The following is a 19324-nucleotide window of genomic DNA, read 5'->3' as shown; positions in this document are numbered from 1 at the left end:
ATTTCCTTAGAGGAAGATATGTTTTACATCTAACCCAGCCATAGAAACAGTGGAAGTTTGCCTGATCATTGAAACCAAGGGAGTTTCCTGTCTCTCCCACATCAGCTTAATGTTTTCTCTTTTTATGAGAAAACTGTCCTAGTAAGTGTGTGCAGAGTTTTCTACCGGTGTGCTACTGATAGTAACTTATTTTATAGTTTCCTGTCCTGCCCCAATCTTTCTCTTGAGAACTTGATGAGTGCCTATAAAAGAGAGCTTGTCAGTGAATGCAAACTCCCATTGTGTCTGGTGGTGGCAGTTATTCTAAAGGAATGTTTGACATAACTCATCCTTTAAGAATTAGTATCATTTTAGTCGATTTCTTATAATCTACTGTTATGGTACTACATCTTTTCATGCCTGGTTAAAGATGAAACAGTCTGTGTGTCCTGTCTCTTCTCAGAGGGGCCTGCTGTACTTTCAAGTTTCATTTAACCTTGTTTCCATAAGACCCCATCTATCTAAAGGGATCATAAAAGTTATTAGTTTCATAATTTTGAGGTTTTTTCCAATGTTATTAGCATTGTGGCAACATTCTCTTTGATACACCCTGAACAGCAGAAAATAACACTTGAATTTACCTGTAAGATCCTCCAATGTTTAGCCTTCTCCAATTTCTCCAACAGCACTTTAGGCCACTTCTTTCAACACACTCCCCTAATGACATGCTATGTTTTTTGACACATAGTTTATCAAAGTTTAATTCTTTTCATCACAGATTCTTGAATTATTCTGATATTACTGACTTCAATGCTCTTCACAAATCCCTTCTCCCAGTTAACTCTCATATACAATTAAGATTTGGATTCAAATATTGTATTAGTATGGGGTCTTCAGATAAACAGAGCAAAAAGGAAAAAATGGATAGGATTATAAGAAACTAGCTCACATGGTTATGGAAAGTGAGAAGTCACAATATCTTCAGTTGGCAAGCTGGAGATCCAGAATAGCCAATAGTACAGTTTCAGTTCAAATACAAACACCTGAGAACCAGGAGAGCCAATGTTGTAAGCTCTAGTCTGAGTCTGAGGCCAAAGGCAGAAGAAGACTAATGTCTCAGCTCAAAAACAGTCAAAGAGATAAAGAAAATTATTATTTACACAGCCTTTTGTTCTATTGAGGACTTCAATAGATTGGATGAAGGACACATAACTTAGGAAAGGCAATCTGTTTACTCGGTTTACTGATTCAAATGTTACTCTCATCCAAAAACACACTCGAAGACACACTCAGAATAATGTTTAACCAAATACCTGAGCAACCCTCCTCCACTCAAATTGACACATAAAAGTAACAATTTCAAATCTCTTCAATTTAGCACCCATGCACATCTCCTTAAATAATACTAAATCTCTAAGTAAAGATGATAACAAGGTCAGAATCCCACTTAACATAATACAGTTATCCAGTGTACAACTGAAAACACCTATTAAAACGTGTTTTCCTCAGAATAAAAATGGTAGATTATGTCTTGTTTGCTTTACTTCTTGATGTCTTGTACACTAAATAAAATAAAGTAAAATTGACAGTACCTTACTTAAATACTGTGATAACAAGTGCATACCTCTTATGTCACATAACAAAGGAATAAGAAAGATAAGAAAACAACTATATATGCCTACATATATGTGTGTGTATGTGTACATTTATGACAAAATAAGAAATACTCATGAAAATTAGAGTCCTCATTTCTTGGACTGATTATACAGTCATAGTTGAAATTGATAACTACTCTCCTCCACTGTCCATTGTCTATTTCCTTTAACTTCAGGAAACACATCAACTCACTGTAGATATTTATCTGGTAGAGTGACTCAACACCTCCTGAAAGCTCTGGGCCACTAGTAGTCCTGCAAGAATTATGTAATTGCAGTTTTCCATTAACATTGATGACAGGGTCCGGTAAAACTAAGATATCCTCAGAGATCTTCTGTACCATAGACATACTCTTCCTTACCTCCATTATGGAGCAACAGTCCAATTTCTCTTTGGTGGTCAGGAGCAATCACTTCAGCCAACACTGTAACTCCCTTCTTTGCCTGTTGACTCAGAGGCATGAGGAGTTAAAAGTGGCCAGGTAGAAGGCTTAACATCCAATTCAATAGAAATATTGTTGGCTCTCCCAGTGGAAGCATTCTTCTCTCTGGAACTAAGGCCACTAGGCCAGTAGGGCATAAAGTCATAGAAACAGGAAGAAAATATTTTGCTATTGGGCACTAAAGTATAGTAAGTGGTTTCAACTCCCGTTTCTATCTCTTAATTCCTGGACCCATAAATCCTGGGTATAGAAGAAACATCCAATGCTGATTCAGAACATATGCAGTGTCCTGGAGAACTATGTTTATACCCTGCCAGGTACAGCCACCTAGAAAGTGCTGTAGCTGAGTTGTTAAAAGGCCATTTCACTATTCTATTAAACGTTAGCTGCTTAATGATGGTGGGAACATGGTAAGACCAGTGAATTTTATAGACCAAATGTAGCACTTCTTTTGCCATAAAATCAGTTTATTCATCAGCAGCATACTGTGTGGAATACCATGATGATGGATAAGGCATTTTGAAAGTTCACTAATGGCAGTTTTGGCAGAATTATTTCATGCAGGGAAGGCAAATTTATATTCAAAAGTAAGTTTCTATTACAGTAAAACAAAACACTACTCTTTCTATAATACAAATAGCTGTAATTAACTTGTTATCAGGTAGCTGCCTAATCACTCTAAAAAATGGTGACATATTAAGAATTCAGTGTTGGTTTCTGCTACTGGCTGATTGATCATTCAGCCATGGCCATAGCCAGTTTGGCCTTGGTGAACGAAAGTTTCTATTGCTGAACCAATGTATAACCTTCATCTCTGCTATCATGGCCACTTTGTTTATGAGCAGGAACAGCTGTGGCTGAGAAAAGAGGCTGACTAGTATCCAAGTGTAATGATTAAAATCCTCCACTGATGAGGTAATTCTTTGTTGAGCATTCACAGGGGGCACAAATATTTTCATGTTTTTTTTGCCCATTCAGGAGAATATACCCACATATCTCTTCTCCTAATTTCTTTGTCACCATTTGTTCAATCATGTTGGCTGTGGTTTGGATGTGGTTTGTCCTTGATAGAACTCATGTTGAAATTTAATTGCCAATATAATCATGTTAGGAGGTGGGGCCTTTAAGAGGTTATTAAGTCTGTGAGATAAATTAATTTCTTCTTGCAAGATTGGGTTAGTTCTTGTAGGAGCAGATTGTTACCAAAAAAGTCACCTCTCATGTTTTGTCCTTTTTGAACTCTTGCTTCCTCTTCTACTTCTTTGACATCTTATGACACAGCACAAGGCCCTCAAAAGAAGCCAACCAGATGTGGCTGCCTATTCTTGCACTTTCCAGCCTCCGTAATTATAAGCCAAAATAATCCTCTTTTAAAATATAAACTACCCAGTCTCAAGTATTCTGTTGAAGCAACACAAAACAGACAGAGACAATATTCCTTCCAAGTCCCTGGCCATCCAGACAACTATTGGCCACAGTCCATTAGTTGGTATAGTTTTACATCTGGTCATTTCTCCTTCCAAGAAAAGTAAACAACCAGGTGCACTGCTCAAAGTTTTGTCTACTAAAATAATTTCCATTTACTATCATTTCTTAGGGATGTGCAAGAAAGGCACTGTTGGGTGGTACTTATAAATCGTACAGAACTAACTGCAAATAAGGCTCAATTTTTTTTTCATCTGTCAACTAGTTGCAGGAAACTTCTTATGAGGCCATAGGTGCAGGTTAGGAGAGAGAAAGCAGTGTAGCAGGAGTGGGAACCATGAACATTTGGGCCACATTTTCATGTAACTTATTTATGTGTTCAGGACCTGCTCAGACCCATTAGTGTATATACTACTTCCATTTGATTAAGGAGTGCTGCTCTGAATACCAAAATGCGTGGTTTTCTGGGTGAGATAGTATCAGGTTTATGATGGGCAGCTCAGGCCACATGGTAACTTAGTGACCCATGGTTAAGTTCTAATCTCTACCAGACTCAGTAGCAAGCCAAGAGCTTTTACTCAAAAGGAGAGTAGTTATCTATGGAAGAAGGTATAGCATTGCTCCAAAATCCTAAAGGCTTAAACTATAATTCATACATATAGATACCCACCTAAGGCTCAAAACAACTTATGCATGTGCCACTGACACTTCAAGCATCATTGGATCTGCTGAATCATATGGTCCAAGTGGTAGAGCATCTTACACACTAGTCTGGACCTTTTGAAGAGGCTTTCTTATTCTGAGCCCCCACTCAAAACTAGCAGCTATTTAAGTCACTCAGTAAATAGACCAGAGGAACACATCCAAATGAGGAATATGTTGCCTTTTAAATTCAAATAGGTCCACTAGACATTGAGCCTTTTATTAGGTTATAGGAGAGGCCAGATGTAGCATTTTATCCTTCAGCTTAGACAGAATATTTTGACTTACCCTAAATCACTGGATCCATACAAATTTCACTGAGGTAGAAGGCCCCGAATCTTTTCCTGATTTATTTCCAACACCCTGACATGCAAGGATCCAAACTATGTTTAATGTAGTTGCTATTTCTTACTCACTCCAATCAGCATAATGTCATCAATGTAATGAATCAGTGTGTTATCCTGTGGAAGAGGAAGGTCGTCAAGGTCCTTGAAAACTAAATTAAAAAATAGGACTAAAGAGTTGATATACATTAGAGGTAGGACAGTGAATGTGTATTGCTGATCTTGCTAGCCGAAATCAAACTGCTTCTGATACACCTGATGATAGGTTAAGATAAAAAGGCATTTTCCAGATAATTAGCTACACACCATGTGACCAGAATGTGTTAATTTTTTCAAGCATGAAATTGCATTTGGTATAGCAGTTGCAATTAGAATCAACATCTTGTTAAGCTTACAATAATTCACTGTCAATATTCAAGATTTGTCTGTCTTCTGCACAGGACAAATAGGATATTTGAGTAGGAATATTTCCTGCATCTCTCAAGTTTTTGAGAGTGACACTAATCTCTGTAATATCTTCATGAATGCAGTATCGCTTTTGATTTACTAGTTTTCCAGGTAGAGGCAGCTCTAATTGCTTCCACTTCATCCTTCCTATCTTAATAGCCCTCACTCCACAGGTCCGGAAACCAATACGAGAATTCCACCAGTTGCTGAGTACATTTATTTCAGTTTTGCATTCTGGGACTGGAAAAATAATCACAAGCTGGGTTAAAGGATACACTGGTCCCTCTTAGAAGTGGACCTGAGCTAAAAATCCATTTAAATCCTGACATCCATAAGTTCCTACTCCAACCACTGGACTGCAGTGATCTTTTAAATCTCCTGAAATAAATGCCAGTTCAAATATAGTACCCAGTAGTCCCCAGAAGGTGTGTTTATTTATTTATTTATTTTAAATATAAAGGCCTGGCAATAGGCCACAGGCCTTTTTGGGTAAGGCAGGAAGAAAGATTAACAATATAATTTTTGACCATATCCCATGGTTCTTCCTCAAGTGAACTCAGCCTCCTCCACTTCACTAGGGAGATTCTAAGTCTGTAAACTAACTTAGATGTAGAAATTGATTGAGAGGCAATGACTCTCTGTTTATATAATGTGAGTGTCACCACTTGTCCCTTGAGACCCTATTATCCAATTACTTCTGTTACATTTAAGATTTCCAATTAAGTGACAGCATTTCCCAGTGTAAGGTCTGGCCTGTAGTGATGAGTGATTATAGAGCTCATCTAAAGTGGTGATGATTCCCTTATAAATATATTTTACCCAGTATTTCTGAAAAGTATGTCTTCTGGACCCTCTAAGGGTGGGACAGTATTAAATGAAAAATCCACTCCAACATACTAATATCCTTTAGCCTTTGAACACCTTTATGTACATTAAACCAAGGAATCAGCTTTTCTAATTCTCTCATGTTTAGTGAGCTTGTATTAATAAATTTGGCCTGATCTAACTGTATGTTCCTTTTACCATTATGCCAAACCCACAACATGCATTCTCATATATATTTCCCAAATTTCTGTCTCTCTCTCTCTATAATATATATAATAAATATATAATATATGTAATATATAACATATATAATATATATAACATAACATATATAATATATATTACATAATATATATAATGTATATAACATATATAATATATATTACGTAATATATATAATATATATAACATATATAATATATATTACGTAATATATACAATATATATAATATATATTACGTAATATATATAATATATAGTATATATTACGTAATATATTATATATAATATAATATATATAATGTAATATATATAATATATAATATATAATATATATAATGTAATATATATAATATGTAATATATAATATATATAATGTAATATATATAATATATAATATATATATTTTTTTTGGTTTCTTTTTTTTATTTTTTTATTTTTTTATTTTTTTATTTTATTTTTTATTTTTTATTATTATTACTATTATTATTATTATACTTTAGGCTCTATGGTACATGTGTGCATATTACATAATATATATGATATATATAATATATATATTACATAATATATATGATATATATAATATATATATTACATAATATATATGATATATATAATATATATATTACGTAATATATATGATATATATAATATATATATTACGTAATATATATGATATATATAATATATATATTACGTAATATATATGATATATATCATATATATATTACGTAATATATATGATATATATCATATATATATTACGTAATATATATGATATATTATATATATTACGTAATATATATATGATATATATCATATATAGCGTAATATATAATATATATAATATATATCATATATGTTACATAATATATAATATATATAATATATAATATATATAATTTATATTACATAATATATAATATATATAATATATAATATATAATATATATTACATAATATATAATATATAATATATATAATTTATATTACATAATATATAATATATAATATATAATATATATTACATAATATATAATATATAATATATAATATATAATATATAATATATATTACATAATATATAATATATAATATATATTACATAATATATTATATATAATATATATTACATAATATATTATATATAATATATATTACATAATATATAATATATAAAATATATATTACATAATATATTATATATACTATTATATATAATATATAGTATATATAATATAGTATATATTACATAATATGTAATATATATAATATATATATTACATAATATATATAATTTATATGATATATATATTACGTAATATATATAATATATATATTACATAATACATATATATTATATATAACTCAGGTAATTCATTTAGAATATAGTGAAACTCCTCTTGAGTCACACTCACCTTTATGCACCTGCTGAGATTTGAGTTTATTTAAATTTCCTATTAAAATTTATTTGAATTCTCAAATATGAGATTCTGTTGGAATTCTCATATTGGTTTCCTTTGCTTTAGAAGAAAAAAGGTGTCATGCGAGTCCATCTAGAGGAAAATCAGCATTATATTGTATGGCCACAGCCTGGGAAGGCCATTACAGTTTCCTCAGGTAATCTAAGGGTTAATCTCCTCAGACAAGTGTGCAGAGGCTGCTACTACTAAGGCTGCAGAGTTTGCTTCTTCTAGGGTTTTGTAATCTTTTTCTTCTCTAATTTTGGAGGATATATCCACTGGGAGTGGGGACTTCTACTGACAAAGAAGATACATCAAAATTCCGGGGTTTTATGTTCCCAGTTTTGTCAGAGTGTTTCCATGCATCCTCATTTCCATTGGTCACATTATTTTCCAATCAATGCCCTCTTTTTAGCAATAGACACCGTGTAATACTGGGGATTCAACTTGTAATTCAGCCAGATACAGGATGAGATTAGTATTTTCAGCAATTTCAACATTGTGGTTACAAAATAAGAGTTTCCTTCATGGTACGCATAGAAGGTCATTTATGTGGTGCTTTAGCTGCGAATTTAAATACTGAGCTCATTTTTTTCTTTCCCCAGTTACTCCAGAAACATTAAAAGCAACCATGCAACCTCATTATATTTGTTAGCATTCCAAAAATATTTCAAAGGGCAGTATGAACAGTCACCCAGCTCCTTGCTTCTGATAAGTGGTTGATTAGGAGTATCCAGTGAAGATATTTTGAACATCTCTATTTCCACACTATGCCATGCACTATCAGCACTCTCTTTACTACTGGAAATACAGCCATGGTCTTTTAAAATCTAATTAGACTAGAGGGAAATTTCCAGAAACTCCAGAACCAATTTTAAAAACTCACTTTTAAAATTATCTTCCCATAAAACCACTCTTGGTACCAAAATCTGTAATAGTCCGAGTTCTTCCAAGAAACAACACAAATTTGTGTGTGTGTGTGTGTGTGTGTGTGTGTCTGTGTATGCATCTGCACGTGTGTGCGTGAATGTTTTTATGCATATATGTATAAAGTCATTTATTGTAATAAATTGTTTCACACACTTATGGAGGTACAGAAGTACCAAGATCTGCATTTAGCAAGTTGGAGAAACAGGAGAGCTGTGGCATAGTTCCAAGTATTCTCTGAAGGCCTGAGAACCAGAAGAGCAAATGGTGTAAGTTTCAGTCTTGAGTCCAGGTCTGAAGGCAGGAGAAGACCAATGTCCCAGCCTGAAGGCAGTCAGGCAAAAAGAGTAAACTTTTCTTTTTTACTCAGCCTTTTGTTCTATTGAGGCCTGCAAATAATTGCATGAGGGCCACTCACATTGGGGAGAACAATATGCTATGTCAATCTACAAATTCAAATGTTAATATTATCCATGAACACTCTCACGGGCACACCCAGAATAATGTTTAAGCAAATATCTGGACACCCCATGGCCCAACCAAATTTACACATAAAATTAACCACCACAAATATTGCTACTTCCTCCAGGTAATACTGACATTAAAAGCCAGTGTCAGTTCTCTGTTATATGCCTTTATAGAATCATGCAATTCCTTGTGGTTGGATCATACCTCTGAATTATATTTGCATGTGTGTGTAGTAATTTAATTAATGTATTTCTGAATGCCTGTACGAGTAATTTCATGATAGCAGAGTCCACTCCTTCTTACAGTTTTACCTTTAGTTCCCAGTCTGTGTGTGTGTGACACAAAGCAAGCACTGAAAAATACCTGTTTCATAAATTACTGAATATCGATGTGCATGTCTTTCAAGACTTTTAATATTTTACTTTATGTAACATGTTTGTGGGGTGATGTAGGGGAAGATGTAGTTGTCAATAATGTGATAACCAGAGATATGAGATAAAACCTCCCAGAAACTGAACACAAGCATGAAATAAACAGATTCAGTTTAGTAGTAAAGAAGTAAAGTTCCATGATTAATATGAATGGGAGACAACAAGAGATGTGGAGGGCAAGTTCCAGAGACAGTTGATATACAGAAACAAATAATCAAGTACTAAAATGCAGATATTAACAGGAAACAGAGGAGCAGGTAGCAAATGCTGGGATATATGACCTAACGCAGTTAAAGGGCGAGTTTTGGGTAAATATTATGCTTGGTTGAATGTTTATTATTATATGAGTAATGCATGTTCATTCACCAAGTTTGGAAAATACAGAAGAGTTCAATAAAGATAATAAAAATTATAGAAAACCTTACTACATTGCATTGCCAATGTCAACACTGTGTTTTAAGTTTTTTTGATTTTGTAGATATATATGAATATTTAAACCTTATTAATTACATACATATAAGTGTGTTTGTGTGTATGTGTGTAAAATAATCCTCTTATGTATATGTCCTTTTAACTTTAGGATAAAATTGTGAAAAAATATATGACACAAATGAAATTATACTATTTTTAAAACTTTTTTCTATTATAAAAGATTATGATCTTTCTAAAAATATTATTTTAATGGCCAGAAGGGGCTCTATTGTACAGGTGAATCATGATTCATTTAACCACTCCCTTCTTGTCAAAAATTTAGATTTATGGAAGTACTAAGCAATTTCCTTAATCCTAACTAGTAAAGCCTTAGTACGAATCTATGAATGTCTATGGAACAGGAAAGCTGCAGATATGATAGAACCTGGAATATTGGATAAACATAATTTTATTTCTTTGATTTCTCACATATTTCCATCCAAATTTGTCTGTAGATTTTTTTACCAAACAAAAAAATTAATTCATGAAGCTGTGGACTCTTGTCTTTCATCTGTTATTTTGGATCTGGAAATAATCGTTTTTCAATATTGTCTGTTCTAGTGCCTTTTCTGCCACAATTTTTAACTTCTTCCCTAAACATACTTATATCTGAGAAAAAAAAGACATTTATTTGGTGAGTTTTTCTCCTCTAATTACAAATTAAATTTATTTTTTATTGTATTGGAAGAATCTGGTCTAAGAAAAGAAAGATGCCTTCTAGAAATACAATTATTCAATAATGAATTGTGGGTCATATACAATATAAAAATACAAGCAAAGACATTATAAAGAAGGAAGAAAACTGTCATCTGTTTACAGACAACATTATTAGCTATTTCAAAAACCAAGATATTAAACTAAAATTTAAAGAGCTCATAAGATAGCAGTCAGAAAACCAGATAAAAAATAAACAAGTTAAAATCATTAGCTTCTCTGTATTCTAGCAATAACAATTAGAAGATATACTGATAATGGAGAAAGATCTTTTCTTCACAATAAAAACAAAAATACAAAATATCTTGAAATAAACTCAACTGAAATATAAAATAATATGGATAATCAATTTTTAAATGCTGAAGATTTAAAATATAATGACTAAATGGGGCATATACCATGTTTATCAGTAACACAATGTGTTAATTCTCCATGACTTAATCAATAAATCCAATCCCAATCACACTCAACAAAATTTTTTAAACCCTAAAATATGCTTTTAAAATTAATATGAAATATAAACTAATGAAGGAAATCCAAGAAATATTTGAGTTAGAACAACAGAGGACATTACTTATTAACAATACCAATTAAAATAGTACAGTATTGATAAAGAAATAAATCGACAGAAAATAATAGACCGACGTGGCACATATACACCATGGAATACTAAGCAGCCATAAAATGGGATGAGTTTCTGTCCTTTGCAGGGACATGGACGAAACTGGAAACCATCAAAAAAGTAACCATCAAAGTAACACAAGAAGAGAAAGCCAAATACTGCATGTTCTCACTCATAAGTGGGAGTTGAACAATGAGAACCCATGGACACGGGGAGGGGAACATCACAGACCAGGGCCTGTTGGGGGGTGGGGGATTAGGGGAGGGATAGCATTAGAAGGAATACCTAATGTGAATGACAAGTTGATGGGTGTAACAAACCAACATGGCACATGTATACCTGCGCTGTAACAAATCTGCACATTGTGCACATGTACCCCAGAACTTAAAGTATAATAATTTTAAAAAAGAAAATAATGGACCATAAAAATCCCAGAAAACTGGGAGAGGAAACATAAGGGCTAGTGAACACTAAGCCTGCAGGCTGATCACACCAGAATCTATCAAGGCAGCAGAGGAACAGAGAGAGAGAGAGGAGAGAAGCTGGGCATCAGCCTGTCTGGGTTCCACTCAGAGCCAGGAGAATCTTCCAACAGGAGTTAGTAAGTGAGAGTCCCCAGGGGGATTTACACTCTCTGCAGGTACCTGTAAAAGACTAGGAATGAAAGAATCCCCTGCCTCCCCATGCAACCCCCCTCACCTAGCCACTGATAGTCAGGAAGGCAATGCCTGGCAGAGCTTCTGGCCCATTGTTCCTGCCTCTGTGAGAACTCATCTGGAGGGCACAGCTTTCTATTGTCCTGAGAAACACTGGGATGACAGAGCAGACAACCCCACCCAACCCGGCCACTAATAGTCAGGCAAGCAACACTTGCTAAAGCTTCTGGCCCAGAATTATTGCTTATGTGGGAACTCAACTGGAGGGCACAGCATCCTTTTGCCCAGGGAAACATCCAGATGGCAGAGCACATGACTATTCCCCCCCACACAATGATAGCCAAGTGGGCAATGTCTAAAGCTACTGGCCCAGTGGCCCTACTTCTGTATGAACTCAGGTAGAGGGTACAGCTTCCTCTTGTCCCAGGAAACACCCAAACAGCAGGGTGCATGACCCCATTTACCCCCAATGCTGATAGCTAGGGAGCCATTTCTGCTAGAGCTTCTGTCCCAGGGGTCCTATTTCTGCCTGAATTGGCTGAGTGGTGAAGCCTCCAGTTGCCCTGGAAACACCTGAATAGCAGGGTAAGTGACCCCATTGACCCTTACCTCCCGTACTCAGACAGGCCACACCTGCTAAAGATTCCAACCCTGTGGTCCAGCTTCTGCCTGAACTCTGCAGGCAGGTGCAATCTAGTGTTTCCCCAGGAAGAACATGGACAGTAGATTAGGTTTGAGCTGGCAAGGTTACAGCTTGTCTGCCAACTGCGTCCCCTGCCTGAAGGAGCCTTGTGGACCAGATCACCCAACAAAAGAAACATAGGCATGGATAAGGTTCAGAAAGGGCTCTTCCAAGACACAGGAAGACTAGAAATCAAAGCCAGTCAACTGAACTCACCTTACACCATAATCAAACCTCCTTCAAAGCAGAAAAAAAAATCAATTTGAAAAACAACTACTTCAAAGATGGAAGGAACACTAGGCCACACAAATGAGAAAAAAACAGTGTAAGAATTCTGGAAACTCAAAAATCCAGAGTGCCTCATTGCATCCAAAGAACTCCACTAGTTCCCTAGTGAGGTTTATTATCTGGGCTAGAATGGCTGAAATGACTGAAATAGAATTCACAATATGGATAGAAATCAAGATCATTGAGATTCAGTAGACTATTGAAACCCAATCCAAGGAAGCTAAGAATCATAATAAAATGATACGGGAGCTGATACGATGAAACAGCCATTATAAAAAAGAACCAAACTGATCTGATAGAGCTGAAAAACACACTACAGGAATTCCAAAATACACTTGCAAATATTAAGAGCAGATAAGACCAAGGTGAGAACAAAACCTCAGAGCTCAAAGATTGGCTTTCTGAAATATCTATCTCAGTCAGACAAAAATAAATCAAAACTTTAAAAGAATAAAAAAATTGGAGAAATTTAGGATTATGTAAAGAGACCAAACCTATAACTCATTGGCATCCCTGAAAGAGATGGAAAAAAGCAAGCAACATGGAAAACATCTTTCAGCATATCATCCATGGAAACATTTGCAACTTTGCTACCGAGGCCAACACTCAAATCCAGGAAATGCAGAGAACCCATGTGAAATATTATACAAGAAGACCTCCCCAAGAAGCATAATTATCAGATTCTCCAAGGTCAAAATGAAAGAAAAAAATATTAAAGGCAGCTAAAGACATGAACCCAGTAACTTACAAAGGGAACCACATCAGGCCAACAGTAGACATTTCAGTAGAAACTCTAAAAGCCAGAAGACATTGGGGGCCTATATTCAATGTGAAAGAAAATAAATTCCAAGGAAGAATTTCATATCCAACCAAACTAAGCTTCATAACTGAAGGAGAAATAAGTTTCTATTCAGAGAGCAAATGCTGAGAAAATGTATTACCACCAGACCTACCTTACCAGAGGTCCCAAAAGAAGCAGTAAATACGGAAAAGAAAGGATATTATCAGCCACTACAAAAGCACACACTTAAGTACATAGACCAGTAACAATATAAAGGAACACACAAACAAGTCTGTATAATAACCAGTCAAGAACATGATGACAGGAACAAATTCACAGATATCAATACTAACCTTGAATGTAAAGAGGTTAAATGCCCCAATTAAAAGGGACAGAGTAATAATCCTGGTAAAGAAACAACATCGAATGGTATGTTGTCTTAAAGAGACCCATCTCACATGCAGTAATATTCATACACTCGAAATAAAGAGATGGGGAAAAATCAACCAAGCAAATGGAAAACAGAAAGAAAAGCAGGGGTTACAGTCCTAATTGCAAACAAAATGGACCTTAAACCAACAAAGATCAGAAAAAGGCAAAGAAAGGCATTATATAATGGTAAAAGCTTCAATTCAACAAGAAGACCTAACTATTCCACATATATATGCACCCAATACAGGAGCACCTATTTTAATAAAGCAAGTTCTTAGAGACATGCAAGGAGACTGAGATTTCCACACAATAATAGTGAGAGACTTTAGCTCTCCACCAACAGTATTACACAGATCATTGAGGCAGAAAATTAACAAAGATAATAAAAATCTGAACTCAACACATGACCAAATGGACCTAACAGACAAAACTCTCCACTCAAAAGCAACAGAATATACATTCTTTTTATCATTACATGGCACATACTCCAAAATCAACCAAATATTCAAACATAAACCAATACTCAGCAAATTCAAAAGGACCAAAATCATACCAACCACCCTCTCAGGCCACAACACAATAAAAATTGAAATCAATTCTAAGAAAATTACTTAAAACTACACAATTATATGGAAATTAAACTCCACCTGAATGACTTTTGGTAAACAATAAAATTAAGGCAGAAATAAATAAGAAGTTCTTTGAAATTAATAAGAGCAAGGATACAACATACCAGAATCTTTGGGACACAGCTAAGGCAACGTTAAGAGGGAAATTTATAGCACTAAACATCCACTTCATAAAGTTAGAAAGACCTTCAATTAAAAATCTAACATCAGCACTAGAACTAGAGAAGCAAGAGCAAATCAACCCCAAAGCTAGCAGAATACAATAAATAACTAAAATCAGATCGAAACTGAAATAAGTTGAGACATGGAAAACAGTTTGAAAGGTCAACAAATTCAGGAGATGGTTCTTTGAAAAAATTCATAAGATAGATACAGCACTAGCTAGACTTATGAAAAAAAAAAGAGAAGCTCCAAATAAGCAGAATTAGAAATAACAAAGGGGATGTTATCAGTGACCACACAGAAATAAAAAGCAAACCATAAGAGCCTACTATAAACACCTCTATGCATACAAACTAAAAAATCCTGAAGAAAGAGATGAATTCCTGGACACGTACACCATCCCAAGACTGAAACAAAAAGAAATTGAAACTCTGAATAGACCAATACCAAATTCTGAAATTTAATCAGTAGTAATTAACCTACTAACCAAAAAAAGTCCAGGACCAGATAGATTCATAGCTGAATTATACCAGATGTACAAAGAAGAGCTGTTACTATCCCTACTGAAGCTATTCCAAAATAATGAGGAGTAGGAGCCTCTTCCCAACTCATTCTGTGAGTCCAGGATCATCCTGATACCAAAACCAGACAGAGAAACACCAAAAATAGCAACAACAGCAAAACACACACACACAAACCACTTCAGGCCAATGTCTTTGATGAACATAGATGCAAACATTCTGAAGAAAATAATAGCCAACCAAATCAAGCGGCACATCAAAAGGCTAATACACCATGGAATACTATACAGCCATTAAAAAGAACAAGATTATGTCCTTGCAGCAACTTGGATAGAGATGGAGGCCATTATCAAAAGTAAATTGACACAGGATCAGAAAACCAGATATTGCATATTCTCAGTCATAAGTGAAAACTAAACAATGAGAATATATGAATACTAGGAGGGGAACAACAAACACTGGGATATACTTGAGGATGAAGGGTGAAAGGAAGGACAGGATCAGAAATAATACCTATTGGGTACTATACTTATCACCTGGGTGACAAAATTATATGTATTCCAAACCCCTGTGATACACAGTTTACCTATATAATAAACCTGCACATGTACCCCTGAACCTAAAAGTTAAAAATATAATAATTAAGAAAAAAGAAGATATATGTATGTCATTTCAGCATACATTTAAGGCAACATTTTAAACTAGTAAGACAAATAAAAAACTTTATTGATGATTTGGGGAAATCAATCACCCAAAATTAAAAAAAAAGCATGAACTCACTTCAAGTGGCTATTACTATTTGAATTAAATAAAATTTTAGAACAGATTTTGATCTCTAAAATCCACAGACACAAAAATATTATAAAGGGTGAGCTAAGCAACTTATAAAATCCAGAGTTCATAAAACAATTGACAGATTTAAATTATAAGATAGAATCTTTTTGTCATGAAACACAATACAAGTAATTTTAATATAAAATATTAATTAGAATTAATTATAATGACAGGAGAGTAAGTAAAATAAGAGAGAAGATCCCAATAAGCTCAATAAAAAATGAAACTGGAGATGTTGCAACTGATGCCACAGAAATACAAAAGATCACCCAAGGCTAATATGGACAGCTTTACATACACAGACTAGAAAATCTAGAGGATGTGGACAAATTCTTGAAAATATACAACTTCTAGATGAAATAAGAATTAGAAACCCTGAACAGACCAACAACAAACAGCAAGATTGAATCAGTAATAAAAACAAATTGCCACCATGAAAAAGTCCAGTAAGAGATGGATTTACAGCTGAATTATATTAGACATAAAAAAAAGATTAAAAAAAAACCTGACAAACTACTACTGAAAGAAATCATAGACGACACAAACAAATGAAAACACATCCCATGCTCACGGATGGGTGGAATCACTGTTGTGAAATTGACCATACTGCTTAAAACAATCTACAGATTCAATGCAATTCCTATCAAAATATCATCATCGTTATTCACAGAACTAGGAAAAAATTCTAAAATTCATATGCAACAAAAAAGAGCCCACAGAGCAAAAGCAATCCTAAACAAAAAGAACAAATCTGGAGACATCACATTACCAAACTTCAAGGTATACTACAAGGCTATAGTTACCAAAACGGCATGGTACTGGTACAAATAGAGTCATGTAGACCAATGGAACAGAATACAGAACCCAGAAATAAAGCCAAATACTTACAGCCAACTGTTATTTGACAAAGTATACAAAAACATGAAGTGGGGAAAGGACACCCTATCCAACAAATGGTTCTGGGAAAACTGGTAAGCTACATGTAGAAAAAGGAAATTGGATTCTCATCTCTCACCTTATACAAAAGTCAACTTAAGATAAATTAAAGTATTAAATCTCAGACCTAAAACCATATAAATTCTACAAGATAACATAAGGAAAACTTTTCTAGACACTGGCTTAGGCAGAGAATTTATGACTAAGAACTCAAAAGCCAACTCAACAAAAACAAAAATAAATAAATTGGACCTAAATAAACTAAAAAACTTCTGCACAGCAAAAGAAATAATCAGTAAACAGACAACCCACAGAGTGAGAGAAAATATTCGCAAACTATGCATCTGAAGAATAACTAATATCAAGAATCTACAAGGAGCTCAAACAAATAATCAAGAAAAAAGCAAATCTCATCAAAAAGTGGGCAAATAACATGAATAGACAATTCTCAGAAGACCATATACAAACAACCAACAAACATAAAAAATGCTTACTGATTCCACAGAAATACAAACTACCATCAGAGAATACTATAAACTCCTCTATGCAAAGAAACTAGAAAATCTAGAAGAAATGGATAAATTCCTGGATACATACACTCTCCCAAGACTAAACCAGGAAGAAGTCTAATGTCTGAATATACCAATAACAAGTTCAGAAATTGAGGCAGCAATTAATAGTATACTAACCAAAAAAAGCCCAGGACCAGATGGATTCACAACCGAATTCTACCAGAGGTACAAAGAGGAGCTGGTACCATTCCTTCTGAAACTATGCCAAACAATAGAAAAAGAGGGACTCTTCCCTAACTCATTTTATGAAGTTAGCATCATCCTGATACCAAAATTTGGCAGAGACACAACAAAAAGAAAATTTCAGGCCAATATTCCTGATGAACATCTATGTGAAAATCCTCAATAAAATTTTAGCAAACCAAATCCAGCAACCCATAAAAAAAAACTTATCCACCACGATCAAGTCTGCTTCATCCCTGAGATGCAAGGCTTCTTCAGCATACACAAATCAAAATCCATCACATAAACAGAACCAATGACAAAAACCACTTGATTATCTCAACAGATGCAGAAAAGGTCTTTGATAAAATTCAACACCTCTTCTGGCTAAAAACTCCCAATAAACTAAGTATTGATGGAATGTATCTCACAATAATAAGAGCTATTTATGACAAACCCACAGCCAATATCATACTGAATGGGCAAAAGCTGGAAGCATTCCCTTTGAAAACCGGCACAAGACAAGGATGCCCACTCTCACCACTTCCATTCAACATAGAATTCGAAGTTCTGGCCAGGGCAATCAGGCAAGAGAAAAAAATAAAGGGTATTCAAATAGGAAAAGAGGAAGTCAAATTGTCTCTGTTTGTAGACTACATGATTATATATTTAGAAAACCCCATTGTCTCAGCCAAAAATGTCCTTAAGCTGATAAGCAACTTCAGCAACGTCTCAGGAAACAAAATGAATGTGCAAAAATCACAAGCATTCCTTTACACTAACAATAGACCAGCAGAGAGCCAAATCATGAGTGAATTGCCATTCACAATTTCTGCTAAGAGAATAAAATACCTAGGAATACAACTTACAAGAAATGTGAAGGACCTCTTCAAGGAAAACTACAAACCACTGTTCAAGCAAATAAGAGAGGACACAAACAAATGGTAAAATATTCCATGCTCATGGATAGAAAGAATCAATATCATGGAAATGGCCATACTGCCCAAAGTAATGTATAGATTCAATGCTATCCCCATCAAGCTATCATTGACACTCTTCACAGAATTAGAAAAAAATACTTTAAATCTCATATGCAACCGAAAAAGAGCCCATATAGCCAAGACAAACCTAAGCAAAAAGAACAAAGCTGGAGGCATCATGCTACCTGACTTCAAATTATACAAGGCTACAGTAACCAAAACAGCATGGAACTGGTACCAAAACTGATATATAGAACAATGGAACAGAACAGAGTCCTCAGAAATAACACCACACATCTACAACCATCTGATCTTTGACAGACCTGACAAAAACAAACAATGGGAAAGGGATTCCCTATTTAATAAATGGTGTTAGGAAAACTGGCTAGCCATATGCAGAAAACTGAAACTGGACACCTTCCTTACAGCTAATATAAAAATTAACTCAAGATGGATTAAAGACTTAAACGTAACATGTAAAACTCTAAAAACCCTGGAAGAAAACCTAAGCAATACCATTCAGGACATAGGCATGGGCAAAAACTTCAGGA

Source organism: Pongo pygmaeus, chromosome X (genome assembly GCF_028885625.2).
Source record: "Pongo pygmaeus isolate AG05252 chromosome X, NHGRI_mPonPyg2-v2.0_pri, whole genome shotgun sequence".
NCBI classification, from domain to species: domain Eukaryota; kingdom Metazoa; phylum Chordata; class Mammalia; order Primates; family Hominidae; genus Pongo; species Pongo pygmaeus.
The sequence above is the reverse complement of the archived record's forward strand: the minus strand, read 5'-3'. Positions refer to the sequence as shown.